Here is a 17,602-nt window from a genome sequence, read left to right as displayed (position 1 = left end):
CCCTTACTGCATCTTCCCTGACTCCTATTTGCCATGATCTCTGCCTTCTTCTTCCTATAAACTGGGTTTCTTCTAGGCTTTGAGATTCCAGAATACTCATTTACAAGAATAACCCTTAAGATTTTCCCCTTTAACACAATAAAATGCCCATCCGTCCCTTGAAAGAGAATCAATAAGTGAACGGCCTACAGAGCCAGTAAATTAGGAATCTTTATTTCCGTCATAAATTCAGCTTCTCTAATGCATTTCTCTGTTTGTTTGTAGATCATTCACTGCCTAAGGGAGAAGGAAATCAGATATTTCTAACCCAAGTGCTGGAGGTCACTGCCAACTCTACATCAATCAGAAAGAAAAAACATTGTGGAAATTTTAACTGAGGTATACATATAAGTACTTCTTTTCCAGCCCAAGTGTCCTACCTTTTACACAATCTTCCAAAGGAGAAGAATTCTTAATATTCAGTCCATGACCACGTGGCCATTTTGTCACTTTGGAAAAGAAATTAATAAAACTTTGAAAAATTAACACTGTTCTGGGAGCAACATTTACCAGACACAGCTGCAAGCTGCAATGTGGGGCATTCATGGCAGATTGAAATTCAGTGTCTTCATAATAAACTTAAACTCAGCAGCCTGGTTTCACTGAGAAGTAATAACATTGGACTCCCAGGCAATCTGGTTCTGAGAAGGGTTTACAGCCCCCCACCCCCATGTTGCCAAGATGACTGATAGATTCTGAGCAAAAAGGGGCGCACCCCACAGATGCAGGATGGGTACTAGGAGAGCCTGGCTTTGGGACTGCAGGTTGATGCATTCTAAACAAAAGATCTGCATTGTCATTTTCCGTCTGACTTTCTAGAAGGAAAAGGAAAAAAGTCATAATTTTTAATGACCTGGAAAACTAGGCTAAGTATGGTGGGTAAGCTCAAGCTCTGGATTCAAAATCTGTCATCTGTCACTTCCTAGCTGCATAACCATTAAGTATGTTACATAACCTCTCCGAACCTCCCTTTCCTTATCTGAAAAAAGGTGATGATTAATAATAGTCCTGGTCCTCAGTGACTTATTGTGAGCATTATATAACATCACAGCATGTGGAATGCTCAGCCCAACAGCAGGCACACAGCAAGCACTGGAGAAATGTTAGCTAGTTGAATGGCTTCTTTTTAAGAGAGCAAATGGATGAATTAAGCACTGCAAAAACACTCCTACAAAAAAAAAAAAAAGGCATTATAATTATCACTAATTCTCAACTCCTTAGATCTTCCATGTTGACTTCCTCAGGCACAACTCCTCTGCAGGTTCCAGGGGACAGGTGTTATTTCTGCTGTTTTTCTAGGGAGGACACAATGTCGCTGAGAAGTAAAAACATTCATTCATGGTCACATGGTCACTAGTGGCCGAGTCAGGGCAGAAACAGCATATCTTGGCCCCCTGTTCTATGCCCTTTCTTCTAGACCACTCCTACTTTTGAATTTTTTTTGAAAGGTACTAAGCACTTTATTATTATTTTTTTTAATCTGACTGCCTTTTCCTTCTTCAAGAAGAACAAGACTCTGCCAAACTAGAAAGATTAGGTAACTGTCACTTTTGGGTTTCATGACAGGCCAAGAAATATTTTCTCTATGTGTAAATCTCCCCAGCTAGAAAGCAACTAAAATAAACAAATTAAAAAAAAGTTAAAAAATAAATCCATATGTATATTTTTTATGCAAATAAAAAATACATAAATAAACATATAAAAATAAATAAAAGGCAGGCTGAGGCTGAGTAGCAATTGATTGATCAAGGAAAAAAAATCAAAAGAAGTAATTCAGAAGGTGACCTGCTTTTCCATCATGTGTATGTGCTAGTATGTCTGGAGATTGTGAGGGACGCACATTTGCTGTGACAGGACGTGGCTGCACAGGTCACAGGGTTCTCCCAGCAGCTGACACCCTCTCACACATTAAAGGCAGCTTCTTTTCAGGTGTGGGTACCATGCAGGGACACGTAACTTGGGCACATCTTACAGGACTTCCATCGGGTGTGCCCACATGGACCAGGGGGCTGATTCTGAGAGGACTGGAAATGAAGAGTTTTACAGGAACACTCCACTTATTGGTCAGAGCTTGTGGCTCCAAACCCCACAGATGTCACTCGGTGCTACCTTTAGAGCATGACTTGAACCAATCCACAACATGCAGCCACAGGTAAGGAGCCAGCCACACAGTGGAGGGTAGAGAGGAGAGACGGAGCTATACAGGGGGGACAGAGGAACCACACAGGCACAGGGGTCCGGGCCATGGAGTGTAAGGGGAAAAACTCCACACATTTCAGCAGCCTGCAAGAGTACCACCAATATCACGGTACCCGAGAGTACTCAACAAATACCTTACACACTGCCAGAATGAGCCTAGAGCTAGAAGAGACCTAAGGAAATGGGTACCTCCTTAAGAAGAATTTCTGACTCCCCGGCCACGCTACCTGAATCTACTTTCTCTCGTGGTCCTTACAGACTCCAGTGTGTTCCTTCTATATTTTTTTAAAATTAAAAAAGATATTATTAAAAATCTATTTATTTATTTGCCTGTACTGGGTCTTAGTTACGTCATGTGGGATCGTCAATCTTCGCTGCGGCATGCAGGTTCTTTAGTTGTGGCATGTGGGATCTAGTTCCCTGACCAGGGATCGAACATGGGCACCCTGTATCGGGAGCACACAGTCTTAGCCACTGGACCACCAGGGAAGTCCCAGTGTGCTCCTTATTTAAAGTTCTATTTCACAACTTACCATGTGTTCTCTCCTGCCCTAAATGATCCTGTTCTCCTTGAGGACAGGAGCTGTGTCTCACACCCACGAACTAGCACAATGCCATGCACACAAATGCAGCTAGAAATCAAGATTTTTTTCAATGAATGGATGTCCCAAAACATCAACAGAGGCATTACGATGTCCAAGATACCAGGTTTTTAAAAGCCGGGCAGGTGACAAGGAATATAAGTAGTAAGAAAGTCCTTTATATTTCAAAAAGAACGTCATTGAAATTATTCACATATTTAATACCTGAGCAAGTAAAGTGATAACTTGCAATATTCTGTGAACAGTTATCTATGAACTGAAATCTCCTTCCTCTATAACCGCAGGTTCTGATTTTACTTATCCTTCAAGATCTCTCGCCTCTATGACGTGATTGCTTTTTCCCTGGAACTCCCAAAGCTTATCAGCACAAAGTTGGGGAGGATATGAAATCGGAAGGAACCCTCATACATAGCTGGTAGGAATATAAAATAGTGCAGCCATCTTGGAATACATTTTGGCAGTTCCTGGAATTTTAAAATACAGAGTGACCGTATGACCCAGTGGTAAGTATATTAGCAGTACCTACCTCTCTTCCCACACTTTCTGCCTCAGAAGGTTTCCGAGTACTAGTACTTCCTCTTCCCACGCCAGGGCAAATGTTGCTCATTGACTACAGCTCTATTTCTCAATGAGTTCACAGGAAGCCTCCATATACTTTTCATGAAAGACAAACCTCCAAGTGACAACTAGCACTCAATCTGAGTTTGTCTGTGAAGTAAAACACGTGTGCCCTCCACCCCAGAGCAGAATGACGCTTGCATGTTCAAGCTCCCTGAGGCCACAGACCATTTCTCACATATCACTGAAAATCTCAGAGACCTTAGCAGGATGGCAAGGGGATAGGAGGCACAGAGGACATACTGGATGAAAGAAGGCATGAACACGTCTGAATTCCCCAACAACACAAGAGGAATGTGGTGGCTTAGCCTGTCTTTATTTCTAGCTTTCCCGTCCCTTCTCCTTCACTATTAATAACATAATTTACATCAACATGGAATATGCAATCATATCCTATTTGCTTAGTAGTTTTTTTCTAAATAGGCTTTTTGTTTCAATTTTATAATTATATTTTAGAAGGAAACTTTATATCATGATCACTAATAGAGAACTACTATCACCTGCCATAAACAGAGGGAGGGGACATATGTATACCTATGGCTGATTCATGTTGATGTATTGCAGAAAACAATACAATATTGTAAAGTAATTATCCTCCAATTAAAACTAAATAAATTTTAAAACAAACAAAATTAAAATAGAAAATAAAGAACACTGAAAACAAACACAGGTCTGAGTATCACATGAAAATCATCTCACACCCACCATTGATACACCCATTTGAATGCAGAGTTCCAACATAGCTAGGAGAGATAAGAAAGGCTTCCTCAGTGATCAATGCAAAGAAATAGAGGAAAACAACAGAATGGGAAAGACTAGAGATCTCTTCAAGAAAATTTGAGATACCAAGGGGATATTTCATGCAAAGACGGGCACAATAAAGGACAGAAATGGTATGGACCTAACAGAGCAGAAGATATTAGGAAGAGGTGGCAAGAATACACAGAAGAACTATATAAAAAAGATCTTCACGACCCAGATAATCATAATGGTGTGATCACTCACTTAGAGCCAGACATCCTGGAATGCAAAGTCAAATGGGCCTTAGGAAGCATCACTATGAACAAAGCTAGTGGAGGCGATGGAATTCCAGTTGAGCTATTTTAAATCCTGAAAGATGATGCTGTGAAAGTGCTGCACTCCATATGCCAGCAAATTTGGAAAACTCAGCAGTGGCCATAGGACTGGAAGAGTTTTCATTCCAATCCCAAAAAAAGGCAATGCCAAAGAATGCTCAAACTACCGCACAATTGCACTCATATGGATGGAGGAGCCTGGTGCGCTGCAGCTCATGGGGTCGCTAAGAGTCAGACACGACTGAGCGACTTCACTTTCACTTTTCACGCACTGGAGAAGGAAACGGCAACCCACGCCAGTGTTCTTGCCTGGAGAATCCCAGGGATGGGGGAGCCTGGTGGGCTGCCGTCTATGGGGTCGCACAGAGTCGGACACGACTGAAGCGACTTAGCAGCAGCAGCAGCACACACTAGTACAGAGAAAGCAATGGCACCCGACTCCAGTACTCTTGCCTGGAAAATCCCATGGACAGAGGAGCCTGGAAGGCTGCAGTCCATGGGGTCGCTGAGGGTCCGACACAACTGAGTGACTTCACTTTCACCTTTCACTTTCATGCACTGGAGAAGGAAATGGCAACTGACTCCAGTGTTCTTGCCTGGATAATTCCAGGGATGGGGGACCCTGGTGGGCTGCCATCTATGGGGTCACACAGAGTTGGACACGACTGAAGTGACTTAGCAGCAGCAGCAGCAGCACACGCTAGTAAAGTAATGCTCAAAATTCTCCAAGTCAGGCTTCAACAGTATGTGAACTGTGAACTTCAGATGTTCAAGCTGGATTTAGAAAAGGCAGAGGAACCAGAGATCAAATTGCCAACATCCGCTGGATCATCGAAAAAACAAGAGAGTTCCAGAAAAAACATCTATTTCTGCTTTATTGACTACGCCAAAGTCTTTGACTGTGTGGATCATAACAAACTCTGGAAAACTCTTAACGAGATGGGAATACCAGACCATCTGACCTGCATCCTGAAAAGTCTGTATGCAGGTCAAGAAGCAACAGTTAGACCGGACATGGAACAACAGACTGGTTCCAAATTGGGAAAGGAGTACATCAAGGCTGTATATTGTCACCCTGCTTATTTAACTTATATGCAGAGTACATCATGAGAAACGCTGGGCTGGAAGAAGCACAAGCTGGAATCAAGATTGCCGGGAGAAATATCAATCACCTCAGATATGCAGATAACACCACCCTTATGGCAGAAAGTGGAGAACTAAAGAGCCTCTTGATCAAAGTGAAAGAGGACAGTGAAAAAATTGGCTTAAAATTCAACATTAGCAAAACTAAGGTAATGGTATCCGGTCCCATCACTTTATGGCAAATAGATGGGGAAACAATGGATACAATGACAGACTTTATTTTCCTGGGCTCCAAAATTATTGCAAATGGTGACTGCAGCCATGACATTAAAAGACGTTTCTTGGAAGAAAAGTTATGACCAACCTAGACAGCATATTTAAAAGCAGAGACATTCCTGACAAAGGTCCATGTATTGAAAGCTATGGTTTTTCCAGTAGTCATGTATGGATGTGAGACCGGGACTACAAAGAAAGCTGAGTGCCAAAGAATTGATGCTTTTAAACTGTGGTGTTGGAGAAGAGTCTTGAGAGTCCCTTGGACAGCAAGGAGATCCAACCACTCTGTCCTAAAGGAAATCAGTCCTGAATATTCATTGGAAGGACTGATGCTGAACCTGAAACTTCAATACTTTGGCCACCTGATGTGAAGAACCTACTCATTGGAAAAGACCCTGATGCTGGGAAAGATTGAAGGCGGGAGGAGAAGCGGACGACAGAGGATGAGGTGGTTGGATGGCATCACTGACTTGATGGACATGAGTTTGAGTTTGAGTTGGTGATGGACAGGGAGGCCTGGCATGCTTTAGTCCATTGGGTCACAAAGAGTCGGACAAGACTGAGTGACGAACTGAACTGAACCCCCGTTGATATGATCACTAGAGGTGGTTTAGTGTGGTGGTGAACCAGAGTCGTGACTCTATCACTCCCTGACTGTGTGGCCTTAGGAAAATGGCATAATCGTTCTGAGCCTCACTTGCCTCATTTTTGATATGAGGAATAATATGAGTAGTTCCTATTTCATATACTTTGAAAACTAAATAAGTTAATCCATGCGAACAGCTCGGTAGGTAGGAAGTGTACCATAAAAGTTAGTCCCCCAACAAAACCAAATCTAGCAACATATAAAAAGGATTATACACTAAAACCAAATGAAATTTACTGCAGAATCTAAGATTGGTTTGCCATTAACATCCAAAAATCAATGAATGTGATAAGCTATCCCCACGGAATAAAGGATAAATCCCACAGGATCATGTCAACAACAGGCAGAAAAAGCATTTCACAAAATTCACACTGCTTCATGATAAAAACACTCAACCAACTACAAACAGAAGAGAAATTTTTCAGCCATATAAAGGGCAGCTACAGAAACACCCACAGCCAACATCAGACTTAATGGTGAAAGACTAAATGCTTTCTCCCTAGGATTAGAAAGAAGGCAAAGAGATTTGCTTTCTCCATTTCTATTCAACATTGTGCTGGAGGTTCTAGCCTGGATATTAGAACCATTAAGAAAGACAATGAAATAAGTGATATCCACATTAGAAAGGAAGACATAAAACTATCTCTATGACATGGTTGTGTATGCAGAAAATCCTTTAAAAGCCCACTAGAAAATTACTAGAATGAATAAACATGTCCAGCAAGATTTCAGGATATGAGATTAACGTATGGAAATCAATTGTATCTCTATACATTAGCAATGCTCAATGTAAAAATGAAATTAGGAAAACAGCTCTATTTACAATAGTATCAAAAGTAATAAGACATTTAGGAATAAATTTAGTAAAAAGAATTGTAAAATCTATACTCTGAAAACTATAAAACACTGTGGGAAAACAAAAGAAAGGTCACATAAATGAGGGGCTTCCCATGTGGCACAGTGTAAAGAATCTGCCTGCCAGTGCAGAAGATGCAAGAGACATGGGTTCAATCCCTGGTTTGGGAGGATCCCTGGAGCAGGAAAATGGCAGCCCACTCCAGTATTCTTGCCTGGAGAATGCCATGGACAGAGGGGCCTGGAGGGCTACAGTCCAGGGGTCACGAAGAGTCAGACACGACTGAGCACAAGGCACACGCACGCATACATGAGGTGCATTTTCATAGGCTGGAAGACTTACTGTTAAAGTGGCAATACTTCCCAAACTGATACAGATCTAACACGATCTCTACCGAAATCCCAGCTGGCTGCTGTGCAGAAATTGACAAGTTGTTCTTAAAATTCACATGGAAATTCAAGGGACTGTTTAGAATAGCCAAAACAATCTCAAAAGAGAACAGAATTAGAGGATATACACTTCTTGATTTAAAAACTTACTACAAAGCTACAGTAATCAAACAGTGGGGAATAAGGACAGACATATAGATCAATGGAAAGAAATGAGAATCCAAAGATAAAGTATCACATTTATATTCAATTGATTTTTGACAAGGGTTCCAAGGTAATGCAATGGGGAAAATATTCTGTTTTCACCAAATGGTTCTGGGATGGCTGGACACCACATTCAAAAGAATGAAGTTTAACCTCTATCTCACACCATATAACAGATTAATTCAAAATGGATCAAAGACATGAACGTGACAGCTAAAACTCTTACAGAAAAAAAGAAGTAAACCTTTGGAACCATGAAATATGTAATGACACCAAAAGCATAAGCAATGAAATAGAAAGTAGGCAAAACTATGCATCATCAAAATTAAATTAAAACTTGTACTTCAGAGGACATTATCACATTATCAAGAAAGTAAAAAGACAATCCACAGAATGGGAGAAAATTGGAAATCATATATCTTCTAGGCATGTAGAATATATAAAGAACTCTTAAAATTCAATAAATAAAAAGACAATCCAATTTTTAAATGGGCAAAAGATCTGAACAGACTTTTCTCCAAAGAAGATATACAAATGGGCAATAATCACATAAAAAGATAATTATTATTCTTAGTCCTCAGGGATATGCAAATCAAAATCATAATGAGATATCACTTCATATCCATTAGAATAGCTATAATAAAAAAGACTGGTAAGTACAAGTGTTGGTGAAGGTGTGAGATTGGAGCCCCCAGTCATTGCTGGTAGGAATGCAAAAGAGTGCAGCCCCTTTGGAAAACTGTGAGGCAGTTCCTCACAGTTTAAAACGCAGAGTTACCATAAGACCCAGCAGCTGCACTTCTAGGTATATTCCTAAAAGAAATGGAAATATATACTCACAAAAAAACTTGTACATGAATGTTCATAGTAGCATTATTCATAATAGCTTAAAAGTAGAAACAACTCAAATGTCCATCAAATGATGAATGAATAAATAGAATATGGAACATTCATACTATGGAATATTATTCAGCCACAAAAAGTAATGAATTGTGGATACATGCTACATCATAGATGAACTTTGAAAATATTATACTGAAAGAAGCGCAATATGCTTTTTAAAGGAAATATCCAGAATAGGTAAATCCACAGAGAAATAAGGTAGATTAGTAATTGCCTAGATTTGGGGTAGATATTGGGGAAAATAGGTGGCATTGCTAAAAGGGTATGATGTTTCTTTCTGGGGTGATAAAAATGTTATAAAAATTCATCCTGACGAAGGTTGCACAACTTTGTGAATTTACTAAAACCACTGAACTGTATGCTCTAAATGAGTGAATTATACAGTATGTGAACCATAACTCAATAAAGCTGTTACCAAAAAATGTTAGAATTTGTATGACCACTTTTGGAGACCTTAGGGTATATATAATACAAGCAGGAGCGGGACAAAGAGAGCAGGAGTGGGAGCCTGGGGAGTCTGGGGAGTATGCTGACCTTACATGCATGAATGAAAATGAACATGAGAGAAAAGGACAGCAAGAGACACAGCCACACCGACCCAGAGGGAGCCCCTGGACTGTGGGGTGAGCAGAATACCATGAGGCAGGGCCCAAACCGGGCCCTCCTCTGCCTGTTTCTGTGGCCAGGGCCTGGGACTGTCCTGCCAAGGAGAGATTCCTCAGACACAAAAATCTGTGGGTGGGGTGACAGGCTTTGAGATTTAGAATGAGGACAAGTCTCCTACCTGAGCTCTCTCTTTCTACTATGAGGACACTGAGGTCAAGAGATGAGAGGACTTGGGCAGGGTCCCTTGTGTAGTTAGGGGTTGAGCTGGGCCAACGTTGCAACTTCCTGGGAGACTGAGGGGAACCTGATGTGACAGTGCTATAAATGAAAAAGAGGAATATTAGACAGAAGGAAGGAAGGGAGGGAGAGAACCAGGGAGGAAGAATTCTAATTCTGCAATAAAAGAAAACTCTATGTAAGAAAGGAAATACAATCAAAGGACATACCGTGGCTCTCTAGGGGTCATCATTTACAAGTCTTCATAATGCAGATGCTTTAAACATAATTTAGGTTAAAACAGAGCTCTTACTATATTGTAAGATGCGGGCAGAAGAGGGAGGAGGATGGTGTCAGAAAGTGAACTCTTCATCCATCACAGCAGGAAGTGAAGAGACGGTGCATAGCACAGATAAATTAAGAAACGGCAGCAGAAGCATATCATTTAGAGATCTGGAGGCAAGTACTGGAAGAAACGGTGAGTTAAAGGCAGCAGCCCTCTACAGGAGATGGGCACTGGATGCTTGTTTTTCACTGAGTCTTTCAATACTATTTGATTCTTTCAAGCATGTCTATGTATGGCTTTGATCAAAATTTAAAAATTTATTTAAAAGACAACAACCCAAGGCTTCCTTGCTGGCAATCAGACAGCTGGCCCAGTCCACAGCGCTGTCTCAGGCAGCCTCTGCTAAGCAAGTCCCTCCCTGTGGACTTCGGGGCTCAGAAGCCCCATCCCCTGCAGCTTCTCTCACACAGGGGACCTGAGCTCAGAGCAGAGAAGTCCAGGTCAGCCCCGACTTGGGTCTCTGGAGAAGGCCTACCCGCTTCTCTGTTTACAGCAAAGGAAAACATGCTGGTGAGGCTACAGGGCTTATCGCTGTATTTGCCGTTTCACTCAGCTTCTTCCTGTGTTGCCAGGGGTGAGGAGGCCTTTCTGTTGACAACCTACCCAGGCAGATCTCACCCTCTTGGGAGGGGCAGTCTTGCCACCAAAGGCAGCTTGCTGATTTGCTCCTGCTGGGACAGGACACCATGGCGGGGGCAGGCGGGGCACCAGTGTGACTTGTATCGGAGGAGAGGGGAGCTGCCTCTCAGAAGCACCTGCTAAAACGCAGAAAGGGAAGCCACCACATCTGCTGTGGAAACAAAGAGCGAGACTTTTGTTCAGTCACTGGCTTGGAGCACGGAAACCTGTTTCGTGGATGTGAAGTTGCAACTTGAATGTGGCTCAGCCTGAAGACTGACATCGGCCCCTGAACCTTTGCCTCACTCTAAAAGGGCAATTTCCCCGCCCGTAAAATATGGAGGTTGGTCTTGTAGTGGTTCTCAACCACGATGGCAAAACCTCTGTTGTGAAGGTTATTGCGGCAACTTGTCCTAATAACAGTTTAAGAAATGAGGCTGGCAAACAAGCTGCTTTTTATGATATGTAAGGGAGGGGTCAAAGTCCTCTCACGGAATCATTGCTTAAATGTTCATCTTTTTTCTTGAGTGGAAGAAAATAGTGCTAGAGCTGGGAGGGGGACTGGCTGCTGGGTGTGACGTGCTGTATGTTGACACTGTTCATCAAATGCACTGAGGAAAAAATGAAAGCAAATCCCAAAACAACTAGATAGGAATCACTGAACCAGAACCTCTCTCAGGGTCATTCCAACTCAAAAGCAAATGACCGTGACTATAAATAGGACACTCCATCCAAAGGGAGTCCTTCAAGACCACGCTTCCCAACAGGGCCTATCCTCTGTGGTCTGAGTATGCAGGGTGCCATAAACCGGCCCATGAACATTCTTGCCTCATGCCTTTGTCAAGCTCTCTCTACTCCCTAGTGAACTGTCTTCTCTCCTTCTCATATCCTACCCTTGATCAGTGTCAAGACCCAATTCAAGACAGACTCCTCCATGAAGGTCTGACCAACTGAACCATCACAAGCTTCACTTCTTGGATTTCCAAAGCCCTCACAATCTGGAGTCCATAATTTCCTATTGCATTATAAACTGCTTTATATTTTACTAATTCTTTGAATCACCAAAAATGACAAGACAAGGATTAACTGTCATCTTTTCGGGGGCTGACCCATAACAACTAGCACAGAGCTGGGCACATCCTAGGTATTACTTGCTTAACTAACACTTCATGAACAATTTGCTGAATGCAAGAGCCAATGGTCAACAATCAAAGTCTTCTTTAAAAAAAAAAAAAAACCCACAAAATTTAAATCATTATGGGCCCCTAAGGCACCATATCTAAGTCAGTCTTATTGTAATAAGAATGTAAGGGGATATATTTAGAAGTTTCTTCTGTCATTGTTTCCACCTCAAAAAAATAAAAAGCAGAACTTCATTTCTCTTTCCCCTATGAATGTATAGCATTCTTGGAGGTTGATGGCTGACCCTGAGTTTTGGATTCTTATCTCATCGTTCATATCTTGCCTGAAGTGGTCTTAAAGCACCACAACTGAAAAACACAAACAGAATATCATTCTCAGGTATCCCTTCACTTAACACTGAGCTACTGAGTGTCTTCTATGAGGGTCAGCCCTGCAGAGTCTCTTTGATCTCAACTGGGCCTTTGGTACAGTTAGACAATGCTCTCATTCATTCCCATCTGATTTCTTATTCCACCCACAAAGGCAGCTGTTCCAAACCTCCGGACACCTCCCGCACTCTCCTTACCAGTCCACTACCTTTACTTTCTGCAGAGGACCTCATCTCCTGCATTATTTAGAAGACAGAGACCACACACCATGGACACACTAAATATCTCCCTATTCCATAAAGAGATAAATGCCCGATAACCACTGCTCTACAATGGCCTAAGGATGATGCAAACACGAAATCAAAAGACCTATTGATGATGTCATCATTGAGTCTTTCTTGGGCAGCTCTCCAGGTCATGTTTACTCTCTCCTCTCCTTATACTGTTGCTGAGTTGCCGCAAGTCTATCAAAATGCCACTTAGCCAGAATGATCCCTGCAAGAAATTCTGCCTGAACCCAAGCTCTGCCTTTTCAAAACACTTTCTTTCAAGAATTGGCGCCCACATTGTTTCCACCTCTGCTGCCAGGGTGCAAGAAGTATGACCTGATTGGTGGTCCTCTGAGGCACATCGCACACAGTCCTCAGCATAGTGGCCAGGGCGCGGTAGCCGGTACCCAACCTCTTTGCATTCTGGGAGGCGTCCCACAGCCACTGACCACATTCTGAAGTGTCTTTGTACAGACAAGGCCTTCCAGGGGCCTTGATAGAATCCGTGAATCACAAAGTGCCTTTCAGTTTCCCTTTCAGTTGGCTCAGGGGTACAGAGAGACCACAGATTTGTCTTCTTCAATTGACACACAATATATAATTAATAAATTGTCCCTTTAGGAATGGAGGGCAGCCATCTAAAAGGGCCACACACTCAGGAACTTCCTTCTCTCCTCTGTTTCCAGGGCCTTTTCTTCTTCTCAGACTGGGGTTTACAGACATTATCTCATCCGTGGGCTCCCGTGGCAAAAGGTAGGTAATGAGCTGGGCAGGCTGCTTTCAGTTCCCCAGTTTTCAAAGTCAGAGAGGTAGTGGCTGATTGAAAGGCACACAGCAAGGCAGGGATAAATCCTGCGTCTGAAGACCACAGTATACTGCTCTCTCTCTGCCTGCATGCCCTTAACATTTTTGGTGGGGTTGCAAAATGCTGAATGTACACAGAGGAAGAGGTCCTTCCTGATCTATGTGTTGAAATGTGAGAACTACCTCTGGGTGTCTGCTCAGTAAATTCCTTCCCCCTTCTGTCTGCCTACTCCAGCTACATCTACCTTCAGTGCGTTACTCAGGAACGTGTCCCAGCTGAAGCCCTTACTGACATCCCTGCTTATCAGGCTTTCCTTTGGCTACCTTTAGAAGCTCAACCTGGGACTGGGTTTCATGGTCACAGAGACCAACTGCCCTGGGAAAAGCAAAATCCAGGAACGTTCTGGAGGTACAAGGGTTGATAAGAACTCTGTGTGGACGACACCTCCTTCTCCCAAACTGGACTCCTCTTAGCACGTCAAGGAATTCCTGTCGCTCCTCATCCCCACGCAGTGAAGACTTAACTGATCAACTCACAGAAGGGCTGTTCTTGGACATGGCCACCAGCAATGTAGTGTCCGTTGGGTGACCAGGGTGGAACCTTCCTGGTGGGAGGCCCTCTAAAGCCATGGAATTCTTTAGCAGAATCAACCATGACAACAATAAAAAAATTTGTCATCTTAAATTGACACAATATATAATGTAGCATGAGTCACATTCTTAATGATTATGTCATTAATACATTACAACAATAGACACACACATAAAATAGTATTTACTATGTGTTAGACAGTTTACATAGCATTTTCATGCAGCCCTTGTCTAATGAGAGCATCCAATGAAGTACCAGCTCTTTGCCCACCACAGCTGGCACACTGTGTCACTGCCAGGGGCGGCAGCATCCTCCACCCTCTTGCCCCACCTCCACTACTAATGCAGGGTCCATCCTCTAGACCCTAGACTCAGCTATGCTCCTCAGAACAATAAGACCAAAGGCCTTTTACAAAAGCTCCAATGAGATGACTGATGTCTGGTTTCGTCAACTTCAAGTGAATAATTAATACTTGCCAGTAAAGAAATAGACTCATTGTTATGGTAGCCACATGGAGGCTATAAAAGGCCATTTTGTGCAGCCCTTGGTGGAACCCTGGGGCCAACAGCAGCCAAAAGAAACCTCTTTGAGAGGGTAGGCTGATCATCAAATGTGGAGGCTGGAGGAGCTCAGCACTGTTTTCCAGGAATGCTGTTCCCAATGTTAATCAGCTTGTTGCTTATTCATCACCTAATTCAGCTTTCTGGTCAATGACAGCAGCCGAGGCCCTCTGAATGCCCAAGAGGGCGTAATATATCAGAGGGGACATGCACTATCCCCTCAAGACCTTTTTCCACTTTTTAAATTTTCTTGTCTACTGTCTTCTGTGGGCCAGCCTCTGATTTGATTGGAGTAAAACTCTCTGATCCTGGTGGATTTTACACCCTCCTCCCGGTCTAATGTGTAAAATGACTTTTTCCCTTTCCATTTCCAGCAGGGACTGAACAAAGTAGGCTTGGATGCTTACGGAACCAGTCAGAACTGGCCAGAAAATATAATAAAGCAGCTTAGTGAGCAGAGCTCTAATGCCCCCAGCCAGAGGCTCAGTCTGCAGAACTAGCCAGAGGAACTGGCTTTGTGAGCAATAACACACTCTCCTTGTGGCCTCGGAGCTGCCCTGGCAGATGGCAGCCAGTGCCAACAAGTAACTCTCTATGGGAAAGTCTCACCTCCTCCAAGTGGTCACTGGGTGCTCAATAATAGCCTCGAGTGACAGTAACCCTGACCAGTTACACACAAATATATACACACACACAACTCTTATGGTATTTTTGTCCTCAGGGCCAAAGTTGCCCTTGCAGCAAGCAAACAGAGCTGACAGCTGCTAGCTGTTGTCATTTCAGCAAGCTGTTCCCCCAAACTGCTACCCAGTTCCCCACCCCCACCTCCAGCCCACTGCCTGAAATTCCACCACTAGAGATATCAAATATTATTTACTTAAAGCTTTATTTTCCATTAAAATACCTCCAAGTTTCTGTTTCCTTTCTGGTCAAATGACTTCTGAAGCACCTGCTCTGTGTCTAATGGGAGATTCTTGTGTATTTAGCTCTTGAGGATTAATGTGTTCACTGGCTCCTTTCTTGAAAACAATTTTTGACATAGGCAAATAGCCAGTGGGGATGGTGGTTCCGCAGGGCAGTATCTGGAACTGGAGGTGGGCGGTCTTAGGGGTCTGATGGTGGAGGAAACAACTTTTAGGTCCTTCACCATCCTGCCAGCAAGATAAACCTAAGATGTTTTGCTCTCCAGCATTTGTGATCTCCATGCCTGCCAGCACGGCTTGCAACAGGGCCTGTGCCCAGGAGTAAGGTAAGACACCCACTGCGCTGGGGACACAGGCAGAAGGTGGAAAGGGGGAGTGTGGGAACCAGCACTCTCCTGATTTTCTCCGCAAGCCGGCAGGACTGCCCCATGCTCCCGGTCTAGCCATGAAGGCACAAGCCAGCCGGCAGGAAAAAATCCTTGTCCTCTTCTTGGCCTGGCTGTAAGGGCCTATCAACCCTTGGCGAGTCTTTCTGCTGTGCTGCGGAAACCAGGCAAGCAGAGGTCAAAGTCAAATTCCCTGGGCTGGGGAGGGCACCTGGGCAGTCCTAGGGTCCTGCTCTGCCAGGTTCTCCATACAGAGAACCATACTCCTGTCGGACCATGCTTCCCACCCCCGCCCCCACTGCACACGAAGAGCATGCCCTTCTCTTCCTTTTCACACGGTGTACCCTTGGAGGGGGAGGGCTGTCCTGAAAAGCAGATGCCGCTACAGACAGGTAGGCATCTTCCCGAGTCTTCAGAGCTCAGGAAAACCCAACCTTTACCCCAGGAGTCAGCCCAATCCCCCGCTTCTCCCACCTCCTCTCCCGCCCCCAGACAGCCGGCAGGGAGAGCGATGCTAGGCCGGAAGGCTTCAAAGCGGGTCAGGCGTGTCTCCTCTCTCATTAAAGCCCGCACCCCTAAACATCGCCTCTTCGCCCCTCGCCCCACCCATCTCACGTTCACTGCAGGGCGCTGTGAGCCCAAGGAGGCTGCCAGGCGGGCCCAGGAGGCCCTCGCTGGCCCTGGAGGAGGTGATGGTGGCTGCGGCCGCAGAGGCGGCGGCCGGCGCTCTGCAGTACCTGGGTGCGGGGAGACCACCGCCGCCGCCGGGCTCACGGCCGCTGCAGGTGTCTCCGGTGCTCGGGATGAGCGCCGCGTCCTCCCGGGCCGGTGGCTCCGGCCCAGGCCGCGCACCTGCTGCTGCTGCCACCACCGCCGCGCCCCAGCTCCGCCGTGCGTCGGCGCCTCCCCGCAGGAGGTACGCACTTCGGGGCCCAGAGTGGGCCGGAGAGGGTACGGGGCTGTTCCGGACCTGAGGCCCAGCCTTCGGAGGGTTTCGGTGTTCCCAGGCCGCGCTAGTCCAGCCGCCGAGCCGAGCACCCTCGCGGGGCTCGGAGAAGGGGTGTAGACCCCTCGCGCATCCTTGCGGCCGCGTCGCCATGCCCAGCAGCATCCCGGTCCCCACGCCGGCCCCAAGGCCTGCGAGCCTGGGTCTTACCTGGGTCTGGGGCAGGTCTAGGAGAGCGGCCGGAGGCTACCGCGGGGCCCCGCGCCGGGGCGCAGGATGCTCTGCCCGGCTCCGCTTGGCGGCCGCCGCGCTGGGCCCCGCCCTCGGCCCCGCCCCTCCACCCACCGCGGCTCCGCCTCTGTCCCCGAGATCCCGCCCCTTTGCCGCCGCGGCTGTCACACAAAGAGCCGGAAATGGCTGCGGCCAGGGGCTCCAAGTGCGCCCCTTAGGCCGGCCCGTGCATCCTGGCCTGCATCTCGGACTCACCCCAGCAAGGAGAGCCAACAGCGCCGCTTAGGGTGGACTTGTTCCCCAGGAGCTCCCAGGCCTGGAAGCCACACCTGCAGCTGTGGGAGGACTGAAGCTTTGGGCTTCTTTGGTATCTCATAGACCTCGCAGTATTTCCAAGTGCTCATTTATCTCCCTAATATTTATCGAGCACCTGTTTTGCTCCAAGTACCGTGCCAGGAGCAGAGTAGGCACTGGTGTACAAAAGACAGACTCCCTGTCCTTTTGGAGCTTATCGTCTATTTAGGAGAGACCAGATAAATTTACCTAGCAAATGTCCAGTTTCGACTGAGAGACATTCTGTGAAGAAAAAGAACAGAGTGAAGGGACAGAAAATAAACCTGAGGGTTGGGGAGAAGGGGTTTCCACCAACAGAATCTGATCCCAAATACTGCTCCACTTGTTCAGAAATACATTCTCACCCTCC

The 17,602-nt window shown here is 45.2% G+C and overlaps 1 protein-coding gene across 3 annotated transcripts in view; it reads right to left on the bottom strand.

The window, feature by feature from the left end:
* CYFIP2 (cytoplasmic FMR1 interacting protein 2) overlaps positions 1–16,985 on the bottom strand; it is a 134,309-nt gene extending 117,324 nt beyond the window's left edge. For 2 of the 3 annotated variants that reach the window (XM_019965309.2, XM_070793921.1), the window contains exon 1: positions 16,879–16,985. The gene's annotated coding sequence lies outside the window, so the exon portion shown is untranslated. Of the gene's footprint in view, positions 1–9,675; positions 9,816–16,878 lie in introns of all 3 variants that reach the window. The other variant, XM_070793920.1, reaches the window with a different exon arrangement.
* Between the last annotated feature and the right edge of the window lie 617 nt (positions 16,986–17,602).

Source organism: Bos indicus, chromosome 7, assembly GCF_029378745.1.
Source record: "Bos indicus isolate NIAB-ARS_2022 breed Sahiwal x Tharparkar chromosome 7, NIAB-ARS_B.indTharparkar_mat_pri_1.0, whole genome shotgun sequence".
Taxonomy (NCBI): domain Eukaryota; kingdom Metazoa; phylum Chordata; class Mammalia; order Artiodactyla; family Bovidae; genus Bos; species Bos indicus.
The sequence above is the reverse complement of the archived record's forward strand: the minus strand, read 5'-3'. Positions and strand labels throughout refer to the sequence as shown.